The sequence below is a fragment of the Acomys minous genome (genome assembly GCF_964271855.1).
Source record: "Acomys minous genome assembly, chromosome: 14".
Taxonomy (NCBI): Eukaryota; Metazoa; Chordata; class Mammalia; order Rodentia; family Muridae; genus Acomys; species Acomys minous.
The window spans coordinates 86,165,153-86,174,620 of NC_140496.1; the positions used below are offsets into that span (position 1 = coordinate 86,165,153).

General features: G+C 42.5%; 1 long non-coding RNA gene across 1 annotated transcript in view; it reads left to right on the forward strand.

Moving 5' to 3' along the window:
- Positions 1 to 9,166, forward strand: part of LOC311583655 — a 55,412-nt gene extending 46,246 nt beyond the window's left edge. The window contains exon 4 of the long non-coding RNA XR_014774625.1: positions 8,343 to 9,166. This is a non-coding gene — a long non-coding RNA (uncharacterized lncRNA). The remainder of the gene's footprint in view (positions 1 to 8,342) is intronic.
- Positions 9,167 to 9,468: the final 302 nt, after the last annotated feature.

Below are 9,468 nucleotides of genomic sequence, written 5' to 3' on the forward strand. Positions count from 1 at the left end.
GACACCTTTCATCCGAGGACCTCAAAGAACTGAACAAACATTAACTTGTTAATTCTCATAAGAGCCATGAGGCAAGAGTTATTACATCCCTTTTACTGATGAAGGGACTGGGGCCCAGAGAACTTCAGTAATTTCATTTACACAAGGTCATGTAGGATGGTAAAGTTACTTTATGAACTGTAAGCCTAGACCTCATGATATCTGTTCAAGTTGTCTGAAGTTATCTGCCCATTTATAAGTATTTGGGGGTGGGGGAATCTTTATTTTATTCTAGTGAATCCTGCCAATAAACAATTTTGAAAAAGAAACATTTTTTTCCGGCGCTTAGAAGTAAATTTCAAGGCAATACAACATTACATAATTTTGGAGACACATTTAGTAAGCATAAGAATAAAGGTCCGTGGCAGAGGAGAATTAAAAGATTACATAAGGTGTATCATTGGGTTTGGGTGGGGAAAGCCCTCCAGCCACTTCTTTTAATAACTACCTTCCTGGCCTTCAAATGGCTCAGAGGTTAAGAGTGTGTTGTGTTCTTGCGGAAGACATAAGTGTTGTTCCCAGAATCTGTGTTGGGCGGCTCACAACTTCCTGTAGTCCCAGCTCTCTCCAACATGCATTCTTAGACTCACTGGGCACTGCACCCATTTGGCGCGCGTGCGCACACACACACACACACACACACACACACACACACACACACACTACATATAGCACATATACACACACATACAGCACACACACATACAACACACACACACATACACACACACAATACATATAGCACATATACACACACATACAGCACACACACACATACAACACACACACATACACACACAATACATATAGCACATATACACACACATACAGCACACACACACATACAACACACACACACATACACACACACAATACATATAGCACATATACACACTCATACAGCACACACACACACACACACACACACAATACATATAGCACATATACACACACATACAGCACATACAGCACACACATACAACACACACACACACACATACTGCACACACACACAAAAATTGTTTTAAGCCTCTCATAGCCAGGTGTGGTGTGCACTCCTTTAATCACAGCACTTAGGAAGAAGAAATAGGCAGATATCTTTGAATTTAAAGTTAGTTAGGTCACCTGGGCATGGTAGCGCATGCCTGTAATCCCAGCACTCAGGGAGGCAGAGGCAGGCAGATTGCTGTGAGTTCGAGACCAGCCTGGCCCACAAAGGAAGTCTAGTACAGTCAAGGCTACACAGAGAAACCCTGTCTCGAAGAACTAAAAAAATAAATAAATAAATAAATAAATAAATAAAAATAAATAAAAGTTGGGTCTACATAGTTAAGACTATTTTTTTTAAAGATCTTTACTTTTATTTTATTTTTAACATTTAATTTTTCCGACATTCTTCTCTTTAATTCTCAGATTGTCTCATTTTACACAGAGCATTCAGGCTTCTTCGAATCTGGCCCTATTCTGTATACTAGACTAGACTTAGGTGAGACCAGCTTCAGTGTTCTCTTCCTCCATTACGACCGCTGAGTTCAGCATTAAGATCTGATGGGAAAGAGAAATGGAGGGTGACTCTTATTGTTTTCAACTGGCTAAGAAACTTCTACCTTTTAAACTGTGAATCAGAGCCTTCTATTTGACTGGTCCCAGGGAACTTGATTGGTTGTGCTTGCTTTAGTAGTCTCTAGGTTTCTTTTTAGGATGATATAACATCTAACCTCATCAGTCTGGCTTCTGCGTTCTTGCATGACACAGAACAAGTCAGGTTCCCTCTTCGACATGACCAAGCTTCACAGGTTTGGGCACAGCTCTTTTGTCTTCTCCCACCCTTTTTCTGGAGCAGCCAGAGCTTCTTCAACTGAGACCCTGCGTCAGCTCTTCTAGGTCTGCTCCGTCATATTCAGCTGTATCTGACACACTCAGGTTGATCAAGCCCTCTCCTAAATGTGGTACCCAGAAGTAAATGCAATATTCCAGATGTAGTTTGAGATTGGAGAGCTGCCTCCGCTAACCATACCATAATTCCTCCTATATTTCAAAACCATGGCTTCATCTTTCTGTGGCAAAACCAAACCAATTTATATTGTTATTTCCTAAAGATTTATTTTCATTATTCTAATACTTTCCAATGCTGCTTCTCTAATTCTTTTTCCTAAAGTATTTCTAAATTTCAAATGATAAAATAACATTTTTCTGACTTAAAATGGTGAGTCTTGACTTAAACTGGTCCTTTCTCCCCACAGCCAGGTAGTTAGACTGTAGTCCTGGTACCTACGCCTGAAATTGTGGGTGCACACTTGATGTATGCCTTTCCCTCACCTGTTGCATCCAGTAAGGATGTTTATTATTTATTCTTAGAGGAAGTAATGTGTGCAAGGGTGGGGGCGTCTTTTGATTATGAAAAGTAAAATTTAACACAGAGGCAAAGGCTGAGGTTCCTGATCACGATTACACAGGAATTTGAATTTTGGCCCCACCACTTACAAGTCCTTGGGACATTTTATCTAAACTCTTTGAATTTTATTTTAATTTAATTAAAGTAGAGGTAATGATAGGCTGTCTCTTCCAGGATCCCTGTGACAATACTATATAATAGAGAACACAAATGACTTTTAGAGGAGACCCTGACTTAGACAAAACACTCAGCAATATAAACTCCCTACCTTGGGACCTATAGAAAGAAAGACAAAAGAAAGGAAAAGTCACCTGCAATTTCCGTCTCAGAAATAACAGCCACTGTGTTTAGACTGCTCTTGTCAGCACTTCCCTGGGCCTCAGTGCCTCTCGAGTCAAAGGATTCTAGCAAAACAGACGGGCTACGAAAACAAGCTGACATGTCTGGTGTGGCCTGATAAGCACTAACACCAATGCCCATGATGGTATGGAGTAAACATTTAGCCAGGTCTGTGAGCCACGCACATATTTCAGGTCTCTCCCACAAAAAGTTGCCTGACAGTAGTAATACACGATGGTAGTATTAGATAGACGTTATGTTTTACAACAAGCTCAGAAGTGGACCTAAAGGGACACACGGACACAGGGAAGGAGAGCCCCATGGAAAGCATCTACAGAAGCATTCTGTTCCGCGTAGACACGCAGCGAAGCGTCAGGTACTGCGTGGCTCTCAGAACACTCTTTGGCTTTCTATGGCCGAATGAGAGATTTATACATTTGAGCAATAACGTAAACTAGGACCCCAAAACTAGTAATATCACTGACTTTCTATCCCAGAAGAATTTTACTAAAATTCACTCACCCAAATTACTTAGGGATATATGTTGTTGTAATAGATGGCAAATTGCATGAAGTTGGTTTGATTCTTTCCCAGGACCCCTGCCAGTTCCTTCTCATAATGTGAAAAAATAGAAGCTATGACTTCCAAAGCAAGTTTATATTTGGCCTTTTTGTTGCCCTTGACACGCATGACGGCATTGTTAGGCATTGACAACACTTGTTCACTGCATCTGGGTTGACGGAGCCTGCCTTCTCATTTCACACCCTCTTCACTCAGTCTCTTGTAATTGCTACTAATATCTAGCCATTACCCAGCAGGGCTGGCATCTGGCCAAGAGGTGGAGGCTCCCAGGCTCAGAACAAGGCTCCCAGTAGCTCTTTACCATCCCTTTCCCAACCCCCCAAGCCACACCATTCCCACATGATAAAGCTTGTACCCTAAAGCCAAAGATGTCACTGTCCTCAGCTCTCCCTGTCCTGTTCAGTGACAGTTCCGGCCAATGCCCGGGCTGCAGGAAGGACAAGGTGGAGCTCCTCTAATTGGGGGCGGGGGAGGGAACTGAGAAGAAAGTGGGAACCACACTGGGTTTTATGACACAAAGCCAGCAATGCAGAGGTAGGTGGCTGCAGAGGCTGCTCGAAGCTCAACCAGACCCATGACTGCAGATCGAGGTGTGCAATGCGTGAGTCATAAGGACAGGTGAATTATTATCAGTGTGACGTAGAAGGTCTGGAGTGGAGCTATAATGAAGCACTGTCCATAAATGTATTAAGTGCTTCAGAAACTTATGCTGGAAAGTGAGGACAGCCCAGTTCTGATGGAACCTGTATTCTCTGTATGTGTAGAAGCACGATCAAATACCAGGGATGCAAATACCGGATGAGGAAGTGGGAAGGGGGGGGGGCGCGTCCACTGCACACTCTGTGATTCTCCTCTACTCTGTCAAAAATCCCCAGGACTATGATAAGTAGCCTTCCCATTCTGATACTTCGGTACTTCTCAAGAAAACGACACCACATCTTACTAACTCAGCCTCCGTACCAAGTCCTTCCCAAACCCTTGACCACAGGGAAAAGGCCCAAGCTGGAAGACGGCTACTACACCTCATGGGATTGTACGCTGCAGCAGCATCCACTCGGCAAACAACTGTTAGCGATTACATTAGGCGCCCCTGGAGAAGACGTGCACATCTGCAGACTGCATTGTAAACACATCCCCTTATGATCCTGAAGACAGGAGGTGATGAGAAGGAACGACAGATCCCTGGTTATAAATAGGGTGGCTTCCTGCGCCTGTTTTTCATACTGCTTTCACCTTTGGTTTCCCTACCTACTGCCATGGATAGTTTACAACTCGAAGCCTACTTTACTTTGCTTCTACTTGACTGGTTTTCCTTTTAAACAGCATTGTCATCATTAATAGTGATCATAACCTTACGTTTGCTCATATTTATTACTCTTTCAAAGTGTTATTAGATATTGCATATGATCTCACTGTTAGAGGATAACTTTATGGACAGCTAAATAAATGCAGTAATTTATTGAAGACCATTAGTTACATCTGAAGACTTAAAGTTTTTCACTGTCTTCACACAAAAGACAGTGACTGCTGGCTACATGTATTAACTGAAACTTCAACAAGAATTTGATTTTTAAAAGGACGCTTTTCATCCAAATATTAATATTTTGTTCAACTACAGGTCTTTTGTGCTGGTTAGGAGAAAGGCTAATCATGCTAACACTCCCTGAGACTTAGTAAGTGGAAACTAGGTTTTCATTGATGATACAAGCTGGGTGTGGTGGCGCACGCCTATAATATCCGTACTCGGGAGGCAGAGGAAGGCAGATCACTGTGAGTTTGAGGCCAGCCTGGTCTACAAAGTGGGTCCAGGACAGCCAAGGCTACACAGAGAAACCCTGTCTCGAAAAACAAAACGAACAAACAAACAAAAATCCATTGATGATACACACTAATCATAATAGACCTAAAAGTATAGGCAAGGAATTGGGTAACTCTTCTGCAGAGAATCACAAAGATAGTCTCTGGCAGATTCGGAGGTTAAATGCAGCTCTGTGTGGCTCAGAATATCCTAGGAAGAGGCTTGAATTTTTTTTTACGTGAAATGCAAGACATCAAGAATTCCCAAACCATAAGTACTCAACATTTTAAGTTATTTGACAAAATCAAATACAGTCATCCCTCAGTGTCCATGGAGGATTGGTTCCAGGACCCCTGCAGATACCAACCTCTGTGGATGGATGCCTACGTCCTTTAAATGGAGTTTGCAGGCATAATCTGTGCACATGGTCCCGTACGCTTTAAATCATCACTGAATTATTTATAATACCTAATACAACAGGATTCTATGTAACTAGTTGTTATGTGAGTTGTTTAAGTATTAACAACATGAGGAAGGAATCTATACACGAACAGCACAGATGCAACTTAAACCCTCTTTTTGTTTTTGATCTGTATTGGTTGACTCCTTGGATGTGGAAACCATGAAGAGAGAGAATCAACTATACATAAATCAGTTGCAAAGACAAGAATCATCTTGCCCCAACAAAAAAAAAGTGGCACAGAAAATGCATTTTAAGATCTTAATGATCTATTAAGGATATCTGATTTTCAACTCTATCACATGGAGGATAATTAAGAAATAAATCTGAAATTACTGAAGTAATGTCAGTGCTAATGCAAACTTTCATTGTTACATAATATAAAATGTTAGCTGAGATATTTTAAATGATCTATTGACATTGCTATTCTGTATTTCAAAAGGTTAGGGTTCTGAGTTTTATTAGCTAAAACATTTCTGCTTCCATACAATAGCCATCTTCCTATAGATGAGTTAAGCCTGGAAAAATGCCTACTAAACTGCAATGACATATTGCCTCTTTCCACTTGAAATTGTTAGGAATGAAAATACATTAAGTGTACATTTTAGATGAAATATTTAGCTGGAAATGAAACTCAAGCTACAGTGGAACACTGAGAACAGTTCGCAGTTAACTGTAGCTTGCTCCCTTAAGAGAACTCTAGAATTTTTTTTTTTTTTGCACCTATCCTTACTCTTGCTTTCAACTGCCTCTCACCCCTTGAGGGCTTACCAGCCACTCTGCACATGCTGTGGAATTCTAATGAGACGCCCAGAGACTTGATCTGACCACTGGGATGAGTCAGTGGTGAGCCTGGGACCCAAGTGAGCCAACCGGAGCTGGTGCCTGGGAGTTTTCATCTTGAAGGCGAGAGGGACATTTATCCCTCTCCTCCAGGATTCACCAACAGGTGAAAGAAGAGTCAGCTGGGCTTGAGACAGAGACCAAGGTGGAGGAGGAAGAAAAGATAGATGCTCCAAGGATGTCATTCAAGACCTCAGATCTACTTGAAAGACCTAATAAAAGCTCCCCCCACCCCCTAAGCAGTGAGTGGCTAAAAGCACAAACTGGCTGCTTAGCTAGGGAGAGACAGCCCCAGGAGGGAAAACCATTAGCACTCTTTCCACCACAGATGTTCAAAGGCAAGCATGATTGTTTCCTATTTTGAGTATGACTTTTTTTTTTTTTTTTGCTTTAAATACTTCTATACCTGAATCCAAATTGCTGAATGATGTATGTAAATCCCTACACAACTATTTTCTTTCTCCTCTCTCACCAACTCTGTGGTGAGAGTTGCGTGTTGATTCATGTTGGGATGTGACATACAGACATGTCATTCTCAACACGAGACACTAGTAATATTAGAAGAATTAATGTCTTATACTGCCACAAAGGATATATGTATATAAGGAATTAAGTAAGCACCAAATTTTGGGGTAGCTATAAATTCATCTCAGAGGAATTAAGGGTTCTAAGTTAATAGACTGCTTGCCTAGCATACAGCAAGCCCTGGGTTCTAATCCCAGCACTGCAGAAACTCAGGGTGGTGGTTAATGCCTTGTAATCTCAGTGTGCATGAAGATCATCAGTTTTAACTAATAGGCGACTCCTCCATCCTTTCTCCATGCCTTATGCATTTGAACAGTTTCTTGAGATTATATTTTGGTCCTGGAAGGTACCATTAAAATGATCTTTTTAATTTTGTCTCGTGAAGGAAAGAACACAAAGGCTCAAGCAGATGACATGCTGGCATCGGGGGCAGGGGGATGTGGGGGCTGGTCACACAGACATCAGCTGAGTCAGGTCTAGAAGCAGGTCTGTGGAATGGCAAAGCCCCTTGCAAACCTTTGATCTGCATGTGGTAGTATATGGTAGTCTCCATGAGGGTTAAAAGGGGAAGTAGAAAGAACAAACACACTAACTCAAAATGACCAGGATGTTTAGGAATGGGTAGGCCAGCTGGGTGAGGCAGGTGGATCTCTGTGAGTTTGAAGCCAGCCTGGTTCTACAAAAGCGAGTCCAGGACACCCAAGACTACACAGAGAAACCCTATCTGTCTCAAGACAGAAAAGAAAACAAATACAAACACAAGCAAACAAACAAAAAGAACGGGTAGGCCAAACCAAGGCAAGATTAAATCAAACCAAGCCAAGCCAAACAAACAAACAAAAAACAGAACAGTGTTTACTAAAGGAAAATCCACCACTGGGGATTTATTCCTAAGCTCAGAGGAGACACTGAAAAAATTAAGATATTATAATTACCTTTGGGGCTTTGATAGTAGCTAATACACCTACCATCTGTTGGTTCTTAAAATACTGTAAAACTAGTGTGACTAATTCAATTTTACAGATGGGGAAATTGAGGCAATGAGTAGAAAGGAAATGTACCCAAGTTTTCAAAGAGAGGCAAGACCAGGACTTAGCTTATAGCCTTACTACAAAGTATAGGTGTGGATGCTTGGAATGGAAGGTCTGTCCTTAACATCTCACTCTCGGAAGAGAGGAAAGTAGGATGAAGAAAGATATATTGCTCTGCCTAGTCCCGATGCTACAATTAACCAAAGCTCTCAGAATCTCAGCGCTGGTGTCTTTTTCCTCAGTCATGTGACGTCACTGAACACTAGAAGGAATGCTTCCATTGCCTCGGTGCTGTCTGATGAAGTGTCTGCTTCCTCCCTTACTCTCTAGGGCAGGGCAGCTGAGAATCTGTGTCCTTCCTCAAAGGCTGTGAGGATACAAGATGAGACCCAGATGGAGGAAAAAGCCTGTGGGCAAGGAAGGCCACCCAACAGCTGGTGCTACAGTTGGTCAGCGCTCTCCTCAGCTTTGCCCCACGGAGACTGCTCGTCATCAGAGTGGCGCTCCCACAGTGACTGAGGCGACCCACAGCGTCGGTGGGCACAGGCTCTTCTTTCAATTCTAGAGACTCTTAGTGCTGTCTTCTTCAATTTGAAAACACCGAGGACTCCTTTCCTCACAGGCCACCCCTCAGCAAAGAACCTCTCTACGGACCTTCCCGTCATCTTTTGGCATCCAAAGGAGATGGCAGCCCCGCTATGGCGGAAAATCTGCTCTGCATCAAAGCCACCCCAAGTTTTTTTTTTCCTTACTAGACTCACAGAGCTCTTTATTCACAGCACCCACTCCCACCCCGCCTGAATGCTCCAAATGCCACCGGTGTTTACATTTTTGTTCAGCCTACACGTCTTTTCCTGCTTAAGAACCATATGTCCTATCTCTTTCGTCATGTGGCTAACACACCCAGCTTCCTTCCCCTTCCTCTGGTTCTTCTGACCTCCGACTCAGTTCCACCCATCCTGGCTGGTAGTGCAGAAGGGAGTGCTGGAAATGCCTCAGTTCTTGCCAGTGTCCTCTGACATGGCTCTCCTTATGCCGAGAGAAAATATCCCAGCTACTCTGATAGCCCAGCGTGTCACCAGTACCGAGTCCTTGCTGTTATGTATATTTTTTTTTAAATTTTAACAAAATGTCAAATAAAATTTTATTGCTAATTTCTTTTTTTTCCAGTAAAATGTTTCTTTTTTTTTTATTTTTTTCTTCTTTATTAATTTATTCTTGTTACATCTCAATGGTTATCCCATCCCTTGTATCCTCCCATTCTTCCCTCCCTCCCATTTTCCCCTGATTCCCCTCCCCTATGACTGTTCCTGAGGGGGATTACCTCCCCCTGTATATGCTCATAGGGTATCAAGTCTCTTCTTGGTAACCTGCTGTCCTTCCTCTGAGTGCCACCAGGTCTCCCCCTCCAGGGGACATGGTCAAAGGTGAGGCACCAGAGTATGTGAGAAAGTCA